At 40.7% G+C, this 17,863-nt stretch overlaps 1 protein-coding gene across 3 annotated transcripts in view; it reads right to left on the bottom strand.

Annotated features, from left to right (window-relative positions):
* Positions 1 to 17,863, bottom strand: part of LOC311514966 (uncharacterized protein) — a 414,125-nt gene that overhangs the window by 215,440 nt on the left and 180,822 nt on the right. For 2 of the 3 annotated variants that reach the window (XR_014710010.1, XR_014710011.1), the window contains one exon: positions 10,448 to 14,175. The exons of the other annotated variant lie outside the window; for it this stretch is intronic. The gene's annotated coding sequence lies outside the window, so the exon portion shown is untranslated. Of the gene's footprint in view, positions 1 to 10,447; positions 14,176 to 17,863 lie in introns of those variants that run through there. 3 annotated transcript variants of the gene reach the window in all.

Here is a 17,863-nt window from a genome sequence, read left to right as displayed (position 1 = left end):
TCTTTTCCCTCATTTTGTCTTTGTCTTTTCCCTCATTTCCCTCTTTTTTTCTCTATATTAACTACACAATTTAATGCATCTTATTATCCCTTACTTTGGTTTGCCCTCAAGTTTCTTCAATAATATATAATTTTCCCACAGTTCCTTCTGTCTCCCTCCTTCCTGTTCCTTCCCTTTCCTCTCTTATTCTGCTATGTATTTTTAGTCTCTCTTCACCTCCAACATCTCCTTCATCCTCTGTTGTTTAACTTCCTGGTCAATCCTTCTTTTCTCACCCCCATCCATTACATGTTGTTCTCTGTTCCCATACACCCATAACTCAAATGAATTTTTCTCACTACAGGATGTGCACGCGCACAGATACACACACACCCCTATTCCAGGCGAGAATTTCAAGGGTGATATTAGTACATTAGCTAATACATGTTACTTAAATGTTTTAAAATGCTAGTGTAGACAAGACACATTGCCTTTAGTGCACGATAAACTGGTCAAACTAGGGCAAATCTATGCTACCACACAAGCAGCTAACATGAACTAATGGGTTTAATCTGCAGCAAGGGAGATTTAGGTTAGATATTAAGAAAAACTTTCTAACAAAACAGGTAGTTAAATTCTGGCATAGGCTTCCAAAGGAAGTTGTAGAATTACCACCAATGGAATTTTTTAAGAACAGGTTGGACAAAGTGGGAGTGCCATAGGGGTCAGTCCTAGGGTTGGTACTAGTCAATATTTTCACTAGTGGCTTTGATAACGGACTGGAGAGTGTGTTTATAAAATTTGTGGAGGACAAACTGAAGGGTTGCAAGCACTTTGGAGGATAGCATTAGAGTTCAAAACAATCTTGATAAACTGGAGAATTAAGCTGAAATCAATAAGATAATATTCAATTGAGACAAGTGTATAGTACTTGACTTAGGAAGGAAAATGTCTACACAACTACAAAATGGGGAATAACTGGATAGGTGGCAGTACTACTGAAAAAGGTCTGGCGGCCATAGTGAATTACAAATTGAATATGAGTCAACAGTGTGATACAGTTTTGAAAAAGGCTGATATTATTTGGGGGGATATTAATGGGAATGTTGTATGTAAGACATGGGAGGGTAATTGTCCTGCTCTACTTGGCACTGGTGAGGCCTCATCTGGAATGCTGTGTTTAGTTCTGGGAATCACACATTAGGAAAGATATGGACATGTAGGAGAGAGTCCAGAGGAGAACAACAAGAACAAAAATTATAAAAGGTATAGAAAAACCTGACCTATGAGGAAAGGGTAAAAAAACTTGGCATGTTTAGTCTTGAGAAGAGAAGACTGGGAGAGGGGGGACCTGATAACCTGATATGTTAAAGTCTGTCACAAAGAGGACTGTGATCAATTGTTCTCCATGTGCACTGGAGGTAGAACAAGAAGTAATGGTCTTAATTGGCATCAAGGGACATTTAGGTTAGATAGAAAAAACATTGTAACTATAGGTGTAGTTAAACTCTGGAATAGGCTTCCAAGGGAAGTTGTGACATACCCATCATTAGAGGTTTCTAAGAACAGATTGGGCAAACACCAGTCAGCGATGGTCTACATTTATTTGGACCTGCCTTAGCACAGGGGGCTGGAGTTGATGACTTCTTGATGTCACTTTCAGTCATACATGTCTATGAGTCTGTGTCAGTCTGCATTACAAGGACTTTTGAGGTAACTTGACTGAAAAACATGTTCCTTTTCCCCAGCAAGACAGGGACAAAGACATCATGTTCCAATGTTGCCAACTCTCACAGCTAGTGAAGCAATTTTGGCAAGAGAAGAGAGAGGTAGGCAGAGCTCTTTCCTGCTCTGCAACCAGGGGCTGAGAGGAGTTTTTGAGCATGGGAAGGGACTGTGGCAGGGAGGGGAGGGGCAACTGACACCATTTTCACAGGAAGCGAGGGGAAGGAAAAAGCAGAAAGAGCCCGATAGCTCAGGGTGGCTCTGTTTCCTTCTCCCCACTGTGAACAACCACTTAGTCTGCTCTCTGCTCCTCTCCATCTCTGCAACACCAGGCCCAGGGAGGGGCAAAAGGGTGTGATATGGGGCTGGGAACACACAAAGAATAATTTGAATATGGGGAGAAGCATGAGACTCTGCCCCATCAGGCAGCCAGAAAGAGATCCTGTAGTGGGGGACAATAATCATTGTAGTCATTAAATTATGACAGGGTAGCCAGGGAAAGTTCAAAAAATCAGGAGCCAGACCAGAAAACATATGATCTTTCTTAAATAACTCATGATTTGGGGGCAACCTCCTCAGTTTCTGAGGTTGACTCAATATTTTTGCACTTTGGGGTCTAGCCTTTTATCCAATGCACACACAGGGACATGCTGATGCTCCCACCCAGGACACACACTTGCAGTCACTTTGGGCAGGGCTGAATTACAGCATCAGAACTATGGGTATATATCTCTAGCCCCACCGCCTGCTGTTCCTATGTTACTGTCAGAGGCTCAACTTTTTTTTAAGTGTCTCACTCTGAAGGTTATAAATGTAACCCTGACAGCTCTATTTAAGTATAAACCAATACAGTGAAACTTGCCTGGACATGAAACAATAGCTCTGAGCGGTGTGATCTGTCCCATTCATCTCAATGGGTTAACTCTGAAACCTACCACTTTGCCCTACACCCTCCAGTAAAACATGGCTCTAGTGGGGTGGTGTCAGCAGGGTCTTCAACACAGAGTTCTCTGTCTGTTTCATGCGGGCAGAGTCCTTCCTCCTCTAGACAGACCCAAGCCTGCCCTGAAAGGAACAGTTGTAAGCCCCCACATCAGGCCAACAGATGGCTTTGTGTGGGTAGGGCCATGGTACAGATGAAGAGCCAGAGCATGGGGGCAAAGTCATAGGGATGTGGTTAGGACCCCAGGTTGCTATTGGAGGATCTAGAACCCTGGAGTAAGCAGCTATAAGCAGGAAATGAGTTTATTTTGTTTGGCTTATTTGTTTATTTTCTTCCGTCCTCTGTCTTAGCCCCACTACACACCCACAAGGTCTGCCTGCATGATAGGACTGGCCATATAGTAAAAACTGTCTTAAGTGACCACCTACGAGACCAGCATGTTTACCTATAAAGGGGGGTGTTTAAGGCAAGTCAAACTGTACTGGAAACCATATAGGGCCACTTTAAAGTAATTGCTTAAAAAAAAAGCAAATCCAGGATTTCAATGATAGTTTCATTGGACTACATATGACTTAAGAGTTACAAATATTGGCCAAGATATTCAAAAGTGACTAATCTTTCTGAGACATCCTAAAGGGACCTACTCTTCAGAAAGTGCCGAGCACCTACTTTCTGAAAAATCAACCCTCCTTAAGGTTTCACAAGTTGGGCAGTCACAATCACTAGTTATTTTTGAAATCTCAGTCAATATTCCTACTTCATATACCTGAAAGAGACCATACTAATTCCTCATCTAGTAAATTTAAATTTAAAAAATGTGAAAGTTCTTCATTGATTCCCATTCTCTATTCATATGTAAAATATACTACCCCAACACCAGATTCACAGCTAATGTAAATCGACAGAGCACCATTGATTTCAGTGTAGCTACATCAAAGTATACAGCAGCTGAGAATCTGTCTTCCCTGTCTTGAATCCTTGGATCTGAAAAGTTAAGTGTTTAAAAATAAAGTACAAAAATAACAGTAATGCAGAGGATTATGTTACTATAGCAGGTAAAAAGAGGGCAAAAGACAGTACATTTAAGGATTTAATATTTAAGCCTTTATTGTTTAATGCTTTTTAGGAAACATTCATTTTATTATATTTTGTTTGCAATGCACAGCAGGAAAATGATCACCTGCCCCACAACGAAAGAACCACACACTTCTTTGAATAGGTGAAGTCACTGTTAATGATTTGGGGGGATTGAAATATCGGAAGCAGCTCTTGTTACCTCTAATCATGGAGCTACCTGGCAACTGCATATTTCTTTGCTTGTTGTATACCTAAATGTCTATATTACCCACCATGGGGTGCTACAGGGTTTTTCAGCATCATTCATGGAGTCAGTACTTGTTGGGGGATGTCCTGCTGATCCAAACAGGTTCTCTGAGTACGCCAAGCAATCTTCCTCCTGATCTCTGTTTGTGGGAGGTGCAGAGACTGGGACCAAATCAAAACAGCTCTCCTTCAGTCCCTGGTTAGCTATGATCACTAAAAGATCATTTGTGTTTTGCTTGTGATTCCACTGAATGGTAAAAGCATCCTTAGAGCCTTGTACTAACAATTTTTGTAATAGGCAAAGGAGTGATTGAAGTTGTACCTGGCACCATCAAGCAGATTCTTTGCTATCCCGTCTGCCACCTTAAATATACAGAGCCAAAACAAATCACTAAATCCCTAGCATTACCTTGCTTTGAGCTAAACTTTGCAGAAAAAGACTGTAGGATTTCTATTTTATAATAATTATTATGTGGTCGTTGGCCTAATATATTCAATGCTAATTATTCAATTTGCTTTTTTCCCCTAAAGCTTCCCCTTCCCCACCATAATGTATCACATTTGCTTTTAAACTAAAGCAAGAATTGGGAAGTCTGGTGCTTTTAGCTAGGTTTTCAGATCAATTATGCCTTTTACATTGTGCACATTTAGTTTAAGTGCTTTACAGCACTGGACCAGAGAGCAGGCCAGCTCAGTTACTGTGGAGACCTAAATGCATGCAGGAAATGGATTAGGAACTGATTGATACAGACAGTCAATTAGTACTTCAAAGGGAAGCTGACTCCTTGTTTTATACACACAGAACATGGGATAAAAGATTGTAGTCTGATGTCTTGTAATCTCTGTTGCTTCAGTGTTGACCAGGACAGCATGATGTTGGAGGGTTTCTCGGAAGTTAAAAGAGTCCTGCATTGGTTCCTAATGGAATGGAAGCATTAAAAGAAACAATGACATTGTGTGATCTGTACACACTAGCTTTTCTAAAGTATTTCAGACTGTCCTGAACTGACTCTCTGGGACTCTGTTCAAGTCAAAAGTGTTCTTAATCTCTGTGATGTGCTGATCAAACCTTGAACTGTCAGGTCACATTAGTTCCACAGGACCAGGTCTATTTATGATTAATTAAAATTTCTTCTTGATTGCATACAGTCCTTTTTAATGTATAATCCCTTTATTGTGTAATGATTGAGACTATGGGCCCAATTCCTAAAATATAAAAAAATACTTGTGAGGGTGTTACGCCCATGCTGGGATGTATTAAGTCCATCCATGTGATAAGGGAAACAAAAAGAGGAAATCTAGGCAGATATGAAGCAACCCAATACCAATATACTATAAGGAAAGGATTTTAGTTGCCCTGATTTCATGAGAAAACTCCATTGTGGACATTGGGAGTGACACTTTTTTCCCATAAAAGGGCTGACTGCATGTCGACAATGGAATATATTCATGTCTCTGGCTGTAGAAGAAACCACTTCTCCCCATCTCTGCTCTTCATTCTCCTGAAAGCAACAAAACATCAGCCTGGAACAAAATTAAGAACAGTGGCATCAGAACACCATTCCTTTGTATTTAATGTAATGGTTTCTTTATTTGTTTTTACTTATAATGACAAATATGAATGGGAAATGAGAATATTTAAGGACAAAGTTGTGAAGAAAACTGGGAAAAGAAAATTGGCTCCTAAGGACTGTTTATATTTACAAGTCTGTTTCTTTCCTCTGTGCTCTGTATCTATGGAGTAACATACATATATTCCTCACTGTAGTTATAGTAATTATTGATTAAATGCCAACCATGTGTTGGGGCCTTTACATGACAAACATAAGGCAGTCCCTGTCCTATAGAGAACACAATCTAAACAACAGCACTGGGAGAACTAGAGAGAAGACTTTCCTTAAGAGTAATTATTAGTAGAATCCCTCATTTGATTTTGTTGTTCACTCTATTTCATATTAACTACTCATTTGTCTGGAAAAAGAGCATTAAACTGTCACATATAACCTGTTTTAGTGTCAAGCATGCCAAGTTATGCCACCTATTTCTTTTGGAATTGACTTAACGCACATTTGAGTCCAGTGCCAATAATAAAAATAAATTATTTTTTCCATTTAGATTTGTCTCCTATATTGTGTGCTGAACACAATTTTTCAGTAGCTACCATGTACACAAATGATTACAACCACACCACAGATTACAGATAGCCCACAGGATAAACTGTTAAAATGCAAACCCCATAATTGTATGGAAATTGAACTCAAAATACACTTGCATGAAAGATATCAGGTACATCTTTCATCAAATGTATAAACTTGACATGAAGATCTGAATAGACTTAAACGGTATTCTGCTCTGATAATGCCAAGCAGTACTGACACTGATCTGCTGTGAAGTAATGTGTTTCTATCAACTCTTCACCCTCCCACGATACTACATCGCATATACTGTCTGTCTTCCTGTAATGCCAGATGAAATGTTGCTTTTTTCTTAGTTCACTGCTCACTGATGATTATCTGTAGCCATTTCCATGCCTCAGAATGCATACTCTCCCACCCATCCCAGAGGAAACAAATATTTAGCATGACAACTAGAGTGATATCACTGTGAAGATAATGTTATAAGGACTGTACCCTAGGACCACAACAAGAGCAAGGTATTCTTTTCTGCTCTCTGGTTTTGAATTGCAATGTCACATTGCGGGTGCATTATGTTACTGCATTTTGTTCCTGGGGCTATGTAACAGTATAAGTTGGAATTTTAATTGCACCCAAATCCTGCTGCTACATATACCCATTGCCTGTCCTGACAGTGCACTGATAATGTCTTCTAAAACATCGATACAAATAAGTATATTATCATTGATGGGAAACCAAAATGTACATCAACACTCCCCTTCTGGTGCTGAAACCAAGCAACACAGATTTTTACCTCAGAGATAGCACTCACTCTACAGTACAGAATCAATTCTTTAGGTCCATAGTGCAACTAAAACTGAGATTTTTCCCCGCCCAGTTTCCATAGTTTATTCAAATAATCAACATGCTCATCATCACTTGTGATAGAAATGATTTCCCTTCCCTTTCGTGATGATTTATGTAGCACAGATTCATGTCAGTGGAAAGCATAAGAATGATGGGGTGCACAAAAACTTTTGAATGAGCTGGTTTTGTGAATTGCTTTAAAAGACAAATGCATCTTGAAGTTAATCAGAAAGTGCTTACTGTGACACTGACTTTCGCAGACCCATTGTAAAAGTTGCTAGGATGCAGTACTTTTGCTAATCATTTTAAAATCATGGTTCAAAGGACAATATACACATAGGGTGAGGCTATAATGTTTTTCCAATCAAAAGCCAAAACTCTTCTGTGGCTTCATTATTTAGGATTAGAAAATAGTCAGACAAAAGTCTTCTGAGTTTCTGACTCAGCACAGCAACACATGTTCATGTTTCAGAATGGACAAAAAAAATTCCCATTAAACTTTGTGCTCTGAAGTTATCATGTTGTTAATATTCATTTTGGGCAAAATACTCGCCTTTATAGTGTACAAACTCATTTGACTTTTCTCTTCACTCCAAACACTTCATTACACTGAACGCTTGTTCCACTGAACTTTTGTTTCAGGTAGATACAGACAAATTTCACTCTGTAGAGCAATAAGTCCTTAACACACACTGTGTAAATATTTCTTTAAAAACCACAGATTTTGATTGATGAAATGGAAAAACAGGACATTTCAGGTCCTGAAAGAATTTCCTGGGACACAGGGAAGCAGTATGATTATATATCACTGTTAAATGTTTTTCACAACATTTGTTTTTTCCTGTTTGCACCAGATTCTATGACACTTGCACATCGCCGATTCTGCTCTTTCACCAACCAGCACTTTCCTTTACACAAAACACCATTGGATCTCTCCCCTCACTAAATCCATCAGCAGAGGTTCCATGCCCAGCTCACATCCCTGCCTCGGAGATCCCTGACTTGCAGCAACATTTGTGCCCCACCCCTCACCTGACATACAGCAGCACTTGAGGGGAATTGATCCAACTGCTTACTCAGACACCACACTCAGATTCCAATATTGCTGGCTTAACTCTTCTTTTCCTCATCCCCCAGAGAGATCAACAGCAGTTGCTTCATTCAGGTTTTCTTACTCCTCTTGTCACCTTGGAGATGTCCAGGTCCGGAGTTCCCCACACCACAGGAACATGCATGCTGTCAACCACAGGACTCCTCAAAACATCAGCCTGGGATGTTTGCATGTTCATAGAATTTGTATAATCAGAGAAATTATGTTTCCATTCTACGCATCCGATGAAGTGGGCTGTAGCCCACGAAAGCTTATGCTCTAATAAATTTGTTAGTCTCTAAGGTGCCACAAGTACTCCTGTTCTTTTTGAGGATACAGACTAACACGGCTGCTACTCTGAAGCCTGTCAATATAAATGGTTTCTTCAGAACATTTGAAGAAAGGAAACAAAATATTGATAAATATATATAAACTTTACTCACCTTTGGGTTCTGCTATCCTCACACAGTCAGAGCTCACTCCTCAATCACCTACACTCCATTCTTCAAAAGTCCCTGTGGAGGTCAAAGCTCTGAAACAACTATAGGACTGATCTCCACATCCTCTACACACCTCTTTTCATCAGTTCATCCTGCATCTGATCTCCAGAAAGACTTCCTCTCACTCCAGCTGGCCGAATATTCCCTGCTGCCACCATCTTGAGTTTCTCAGCTCCCAGACTGATTCCCTCCTATTGCCTTTTGATGCCCAGCACTTAAATATCTCTCACCTGGTTCCCTCAGACATGCTTCCTCCCTTTTCATTCCACCAGCCTTTCCCTCCCTCTGCTTCTGCTCCCTTGGTTCCCCTGGTCCTCAAATCAATTCCTTCAATCGTAGCGGTGCTCCCCACACCTGTACCACAGGTTTTCTGAATCCCAAAATCATTCTTTCCCTCCAACTCTAACCCCCCAATTCCCACTCAACAACCCTCACCTCCTCCCCACCCCAAATTCAAATACTTGCTCTTTCTTCCACCTGGTGCTCTGGAATTTTTAGTCCCACAGATTCCACTGTTCCCAACTCTCATTTTAATCACTAGTCTCCCAAAACTTGGTATTTACTTAAGGCCTTTGCTCTTAGGGTTATGTGATTATGTCAGAATCTCCACTTTTTATTTTTGTAAATAAGTTTCTAGCCTTTGTGGTTAAAAAGAAAAGCAGAAAATGTGAAACCTAAAAGTTCAAAATCTTCCAGCAGCTCCCATGGGCCTGGAGCAGCGAACCGCGGCCACTGGCAGCTGCGATCGGCCAAACCTGCGGACGCGGCAGGTAAACAAACTGGCCCGGCCCGCCAGGGGCTTTCCCCGCACAAGCGGCGGAACAAGTTTGGGAACCACTACCCTAAAGACAGAATATTTTTTTCTAAATTTGTACATTTCTCCATGTTCTGTCTATAACAACTAATTCTTATTGTGCTAATGGAAACAGTTTTTAAAAAATCTGATATGCTTATGCCACTATGCATATAATATTGTAAATACTTTCTAATAAGTAAATTAGAAATACTTTCTAATAACATCCTAAAGACACAAAATCAAGAGGGTACCAAATGGAATGACATATTTTAATTAAATTCTGACTGGAATAACCATTAGGAAAAATACTTTTAAAATATTTTAAATTATTTCAGTTTGATTCAACACTATTGTGCTGTAACTCACAACTCGATAAAGCCTTTGCACAGATATCTACATTATAGGGAGGATTGTGCCGCATTTAAAGTTAACTTAAAAAAAATCCAAAAATATCAATCACTCATACATTAAAATTGATCCAGGTTCAAATTTGTCAGAAACAGGTGTCAGTCTGATCACAAGTTTTTCTCTAGTTATTTTGGCTTACTGAGTAAATGGCACAGATTTTGAAATTTAATATACAAATCCACCATCAATGTATTACTCGTACATTTGTGTGTGTTGTGCATTTTTGTATGTTCCTAAAAACATCCAACTGATAATGAGTCTGTAACGGGTTGGACCCCTCATCTGGGATGCCACCCCTCATCTGGGATGATGTACTGAGGTTTCACTGAGTCTGCCTGCTCCTCTAGCCTGGGCTCCCTCTCCCAGTTTTGCTGAATTAGGCCTTCCAGCCCCTGGCAGCATACGCATACAGGTAGGGATGCACCATCTGTAGAAGCAAACAGACTCTGCAAACAGCTCTCTATGAGAAGATTCAGCTAGGAAATTGCCCAGCACTCAAGTGCAGCTCCCCTCTGGAAAGTACACCCAAAATAATATTGTCTCGCGCTGTAGAGAAATCTACACAACGTAAGCTAATATATAAACCCCCTCCCTCAATGTGCAGGGAGATATGCACAACTTCTTGCCCCCTCCCCCAGTTAGAAATTGCACAAACTGGGTTTAATAATAAACAAAACAAGTTTATTAACTATAAAAGGCAGATTTTAAGTGATTATAAGGGATACAAACAGAACACAGCAGATTGCCAAGCAAATAAAACAAAACACACATACTAAGCTTAAGATCTTAAAGAGACTAGTTTCAAGAAGTAATTTCTCACCCTAAATGTTGTTTTAGTCAAGTTGCAGAGTTTCTGTAGCTTAGAGTTCCAATTATTTCTCTTTACATACTAGACTCCTCTGGACTCAGCCCTTGCCTTTCTCAGTGTTCAGTTCCTTTGTCTCTTCAGGTACTTTCAGCAGTCTTTCTTCTTGGGCAGGAAGGCAATGGAGAAGAGTCCTGTTTGCCCTGCTCCCCAGCCTTAAATAAGATTTACGTAAGGCAGGAATCTTTTTTGTTTCCCAGTCTTAACCATCCCCTTCTTTTAGTGGAAAATTACTAGAAATCCAAAATGGTGTTTAGTACCAGGTGACAGGACCACCTGACCTAGTAGTGTCACAGCTACATCCCAGGATGCCTCTCAGGAAGGAGAGAGATTAGTATCTTCAAAGTCTTACTGTTTCTTCCTAATGGCCCATCAAGGGCGATGGCCTGTTGTCTGGTGGGTGTCTCCCAAATACACACATGGTTGTAATTATTACACAGTCAATATTCCTTACTTTAGATACAGAAATGATACATGCATACAAATTGGATAATCACATTCAGTAAATTATAATCTTTCCAGTGATACCTTACAAGACCCATCTTGCATAAAACATATCTGTTATGCCATATCCACATTAGAAGCATATTTCCATAAAGAATATGGGGTGTAAAATCAGAGCCCAAAGGAGCCATCTCAGTCTATTGTACCTATTTTTCATTTTTTGTCTTGTACCATTAAATAGAAGCCTGTCTCTCGGACATGTCCATGTAAGTGTCTAACCATCAGCTTAAGCTCAACATGGCTACACCAGAGCTCTTATTTTTTTTTCCCAAAATGCTCCCTGCTACTTCCTTTCTCAATCACTGTGGACAGCACTACCATCCTGACTGTTACTCAGGCCTATAACCTGAGTGTCATCTTTGACCTGGACCTCTCTCAAGGTCTTCACACCCAGACTGTGTCTAAATCTTGCAAATTCTTTCTGCATAACATCTCTAAGATATATCTTTTCTTATAGATTTGTGGGTGGATAAGTCTTATCCAGGCTCTTATCACCTTGCATCTCAATTTGTGTAACATCTTTTTCTCTGGCCTTGACAAATGCAGCAATTCAGAATGTTGCTGCAAAGATTATTCCCCTGTCCTACCACTTTGGCCTTGTAACCTTTTCTTTGCACCCCATCACTGGCTCCACATTGCACCCAAATATAAAGCTACTTCTTTCATTTTAAAGGCTCTCCATGGCCTATCCCCACTGTCACAGGGTCCACTCTCCACTTGAGGCACCTCCAGCTGGTTACTCTGGGGATTAGCTCTGTCTCAAGCTGCACGCTTCCTCAGTGGTCTCTCCACCCATCTTCTTCTCTGTGTATGTGGCCTCTCCCGTTCTTGGTGCAGATGCTTCCAGTCCATGGATTGGTACTCCAGCGAGGCCTCTAAGTCCCTCCCCTTCCAGGGAAATCACAGTGTTTCCAGACCAGCTATCCAGCTGGCATTTCCAGTGCTCGGAGCCAATACCCACTGACTTGTAGGGGAACCCAGGCCCACCCTCTGCACTGGGTTCCAGCTCAGGGACCCTGTAACATGTAGCTGAAGCCTGTACTGCCTTTGACCTCCTTGTTGTTTCCCTGGGCTTTTTTCTACCTAAATAGCTACCCACCCCCACCCTGGGTTCACCAGTTTCTTCACTCCCTCCTCTAAGGTAGTCTGTGCAGCCTGCCTTCCCGCAGCCTCAAACACTCCTCCCCCCTTTTCACGGAGTGACTACCCTTCCCTAGACACCACCCCCTACCCAGTAGCCAGCTACCTGTCTTTCTACAGACCCCACATGTTCTTGCCCAGGTGAGCCAATTCCTCCTCCATTAGCTCCCTGACTTTCAGCCTAATTAGTAGCTTCGACCCATCTGGCCCCACCCAGCTCTTGTCAGATCAGTATGGGGTGCACGCGCCATCACACCTACTCTCTCATTTGCTGTTTGCTCCCACATCTGACCCCGCTCATGATGCCAGCCTCCATCACCCACTCGTTACATTTTCAAACAAGCACCTATGTGATTTTGGCTATGCTGTCCCTCATGCTTGGGAGAAGCTCAATGTAAACATCTGCAAAAATACTACATTGTTCTCCTACAAATCCCCTCTTTAAAACTTTCCTTTGCCATGATGCCTTAAAATAACTTAACAGTTAGGCTGCTGATGAGCTGAGATCACTGCCTGTCCTGCTGACCAATATGGTCTCATTGTTTCCCTGTACTCCCCCACCTGTCTGTCTCCAGCTGTTGTCTCTTGTCTTAGATTGTAAACTCTCTGGAGCAGGAACCATCCTTTTGTCCTGTGTTTGTACAGCACCTAGCACAATGGGGTTCTGGCTCCTGACTAAGGCTCCTAGGTGCTGCAATAATACAAATAATTATATGTATATGTATATAGTGTTATCATTTGTGTGTGTGTGTGTGTGTATACATTTTCACACAAATCTAAACTAAAAGACAAAAAGAAAAGGGGGACTTGACAAAGGAATTCAAAGCTAATTGAAACTCTATCCTTAGGATCACTTTCTGCCCTGATTTAGCCCCATTAAAATTTAGTGGAAGTCAGTAGGATTATACTGGGTTGCAATTTTTAAGATGACATCTTGTATTTAATATTGTAGCCATGTTGGTCCCAGGATATTAGAGAGACAAGGTGGGTGAGGTAATATCTTTTATTGGACCAACTTCTGTTTGTGTAAGACACAAGCTTTCAAGCAATCCTAATCTTGTATCTAGATAGTACAGTACACACCAGATAATATGCAAAACTGAAAGAGGTTGAATACCTTGGCAAAATGGGGCAGAGCCTCAACTAGCATTATTCATCACAGCTCCACATATTTCAGTTAATTTATGTGGATTTACATTAGCCCAATGTCTGTATTGGAAAAAATTAAAGAAAGTTTCAGCAAACACTTTTAACTGTGCTTCTTTCTTTTGATAAGTTAACTCACAAGGTTTTTTTTTCCCCTCGTAACAAAAAAGTTTGGAGTGCAAATTAAATTGACACATTTTCAATGGGTTTCACTAGATTTAAATACAGAACTCCTGTTCAATTCAGTGGGAGCTGTGTGGCTAAATCTTATGCAACTACTTGAACATTAAAGACATGTTCATTAAGTGAAACAGAGTGCATTTTGGAACAACTCTGTATTAGCTACAAGCAACAAATCTTTTTAAAACCTAGCAACCAGTTCATGGTTAAGCAGATGCTTTCCAACTAGGGCCTTTAAGAACTTTTCCTACTAAGGTTATAAAACCTCTAAAGATTTTTAATACAGTGTTTCATATTTTTTAAAATTTTGAACTACTAGTGTGCATTTCTCACCAGCTGAACATTCAAGTTATGAGGCATAATCCCTCAGCAAACAGATTTTTTTTATAAAAAGCCACCAGCAGTGCTTTCTTGCCAGTATGTGTCTTTTCTATGAAGATCAAAAAAATAAATAGTGAGTTGGAAATGAGCCATCTTTACTTAAGATTTTTTGCTTTAGTTTTGGGGTCCCCCCCAGTCAACATGTTGCCTCAGCAACCAAGATTTCTGCTTTGAGGCAGAAGACAGATTTCTTTGGTTCAATCACGATGCAAAGCTGAAAGAAGGAAAAGCGAGACAGGCAATGAAAATTCACCATTTCACTATTTGAATATATGAATTACCCTGAGCTGCAGCCAAGCCATGGGTCTTATCCACAGTGTCTTTCAACACTTATTCAAATCCTTCAGTGCTGCAATACTTCATTTCCATTAATTAAATAATTACATCAAATTCTGTCTGAAGATAACATTCAGCTGAATTCATGCATTCCAAAATAGTTATTCCATTTAGCTAAAGCTCATATTATTACACAATGAATTGACAAAGATTTTGTTTATTTCTTTAACCAGAAACTAAAAAAGACCCTCTTTAAAACCACAGTGGAAATAATGGCACACATAGTGAGAAAACTGGAATTTAATGCTCTAAAACCTCAGTACTTTCTTTAATCCCATGAACATGACCTTATGAGCTCTCACTTAATGCATCTCAAAGATGAAGCTCAGCGAAGTTGATTAAAAACGGATTGTTCGTGCTTACGTAAGATGAAACACACTGTTATTAATGGAAAAAGCAAAATTATTAATATAGCAGTGCCCGAATCCCTCTACATAATGAGATTACATCTTAGCCTCTTTTTAAAAACGCAGTACAATTAGTTTTTATCGCCCATCCTTGGTCATTTTATCACGAATGCGTTACACAGAGACAATCGGTCATATGGCTCAGAAGGAGAGAAACAGAGTGACGTAGACAGAGAGAGGAAACAGCACAAATGAGTTATGAAGAGTTAAAAGAAAGGAAGAGAAAGGCCTCTGAAAATACAGTGGAGTGAGTGAGGAACAGGACTAGGCATTTATGAAGTCAGAGGTCCATTTATTCTGCTTTGCTTATGCACTGCTCAGTCAAGCAGGATGATATCAGAGAGCCAAATTTGTATTGTATTGTACTAGAGTATGTTTGAGTAGCCTAGGGGCTGCTCTAACTTATGCTGACTGTCTATGTTACGTTTGGCCTTGTCATGGCAGGTACGTGGCATGCCACACCCCACAATATGCTCACGACAATCAGAGCCAGAATGCTAGAGACAATCTAGCTAAGAAAGATGTTGAATGATATACTGAGTGTATATTAATTATATTGATTACTTAAGAATTCCCAATTAGCACTCTGAAGTTTGGTAGGTTTTTACCCTAAGATCAGGCCCAGTATTAAAATTAAAGTTTAGTTGGGAACCCCTGACATGCACGGCTGCAACTCCCAATCTTAGGAAAAACCTGCATTTGAAATTGTTTTATTAACACAGTTAGCAAAGTTATAAACACTCCAATGAAATAGGATTGTTAGAGATAATACAGACTGTGCATCTAAGCATCCATATTCTCACCCCACCCCCTGCAGAACAACCAGAAGTATTAGTCATTATCTTCCTCCTCCACCTCCTCTTCCTTGCCACCATCACAGTGGTCGTCATCCTGGCACCTCCCAAGAGTTAGATCTCCTAAGGCACACAGCCCAGGTTACAACTTTCATAATGTGTTATGCTGATGCCCAGGGGCATTGGATTATTCCTAAAAGTAGGGGGGACCTGCCCCTCCTCTCGCCCTGACGCCCTGCCCACTAGCCAAGCCGGAAGCCGGACCCAGGCCAGGGAGCCCAGACCCCTCCACCTGCCCGGGGTAGGGAGGCCCGAGAGCAGCCCCTGGCCCGCATCCCTGCCCTCCAGGGCCCCCTGCCCAGGGCAGATGGAGGGTTCATGGCTCCCCACAGCTGCCCACATGGCTGGTACCCCGACCCAGCTCTGGCTTCTGGCCTGGCGGGGGAGGGGGACCCTCAGGGGCCAAAGAGCTGCAGCTGGGTCATGATAACAACCACCTGGGTAGCTGTGAGGAGCCACAGACCCTCCATCTGCCCTGGGTGCTCTTGCCCCAGGCAGGTGGAGGGTGCATGGTTCCCCATAGCTGCCCAGGCTCCCCAGGCCAGGGTCCAGCTTCTGGCCTGGCTGGCTTGCGGGACCTCATTTTCAAAAGTGGAAGGGCCTTGGCCCTTCCTGTTCCAGTGCCCCTGCTGACACCACTGTGCCTAATGCATATTCAGGAGGGGTTTCTCTCCTTTTCCTAATTTGTATATCCTCACCATACTAATACTGGGGTGCCCTTCTCCCATAGCTTGCTAGTTTGTTTACCACAAGCTTTTTAGCATATATGTCAATTAGTTACCATGGAACTCTTATGCTCAGACATCTGCTGATGGTCTTTACTTAAAATATCACAAGCTGGTATAAACTGTGGTTTTCTGTCAGCAGTTTAGTCATTACAGCATTCTATTTTGTGATGCCATATGACCTAAGGTTACTCCTGGTTAATTGATTATGCTAAGGCTTTGGTGGCCTTATGCCTTGTTTAGCTAAGCTATTGTCTTACAGGCCTTGTAGGCTGATTACATTACTGCCTTAATTTATACCTCTGCCTTACCTAGCAAATACCTATAGGCTACAAAAGAGAAGATGGAAGTTGTTCAGAGGGGTGATGGAGTGGACCCCTGGGCAACTTCACATAAGAGACTCTGGTCAGGGAGGAAAGTGGAGGAAAGGTCTCATTTCTTCATGGGTCATTCTAGATCTACTTGAAACATATGTAAAAATCACTCAGATACTATGGTGGTGGGAACCATAGAAATGCTTGCTACAATAAAAGCTTAGAAAAGCAGGAGAGCAATTTCAGATTAGATTCGCAGCCCAAATACCAGCAGACATGGAGTAATGGAGACAGTGAATGAGTAATGTGTTCCTACTTCCACATTTACGTGCATTATTCCCATGAAGTTTAAAGTACATATTTTAGAAGTCCAAAACCAAACTGCTGTGGGGATTAGACCTGGATGAAATTTTTGGCATGACAAATTTTTTTCATTGGCAAATGGTCTTTTTCCAAAATCAGAAATATTTTCACAAACCATTTGTTGACATTACTACCATTTTCCACTTTTTTTATGAAATTTTCTGATTTTTAAATAATTTTTACTAAAATTTTTCATTCAAAAAAACCATTTTCTTACTGTTAAGAAATATGAAATATTTTGAAAACAACTTCAATTTAAAAAATGGTAAAAAAAATATCATGGCATGGACACTTTTAGAAAAAATGGATGAAATCATTCTGCAAAATGAAATCACATTTCAACATTCCTGAATTTTTTCATGAAATTGTTTTCCCATTTTTCAACCATCTCTGGTTGGGATAAATTATGTGCTGTATGACATTCTCCCCAAATACTTACACCTGGAACCATCACCCCCTTAAAAATGTATCCAAAAGTACCAGTTCTCACATAAACCAAGCAAAGAAAATAAATGTAGAGTTTCTGGGTCTCACTTTTATGGAGTTATGATGTGATAAAAAACAATTACATTTTCAAGAAGTAAAACCACTTCCTTTTTTTAAAAACTTCATCTCTCCCAGCTATCTTCTCTGATTTGCCTCAAACTTCCCAGAGAAAAATCTCTCTAATAGGATTACCTTTGTGAAATTTCAGGCAGATTGGTTTGATTCTGGTGAATTTAGGAGTAGAAGGAGGACTCAGACTTTAATGTATCTCAGAAAACTAGTTGATCTTCAGTGTGAGGAGTCTAACAATTATTTCCATAATGTGAGCTGCAACCAACCTGGAGCTGTTTTATTCTCAACATCATGGTTTTTGTTACCATAAACTAAAGATGTTCATGGAGACTTTTCTAACCCCTG

The sequence above is a fragment of the Lepidochelys olivacea genome (genome assembly GCF_965140295.1).
Source record: "Lepidochelys olivacea isolate rLepOli2 genome assembly, chromosome: 1".
Classification (NCBI taxonomy): domain Eukaryota; kingdom Metazoa; phylum Chordata; order Testudines; family Cheloniidae; genus Lepidochelys; species Lepidochelys olivacea.
Note: the sequence above shows the minus strand (reverse complement) of the source record. Positions and strands in the feature narration are given on the sequence as shown.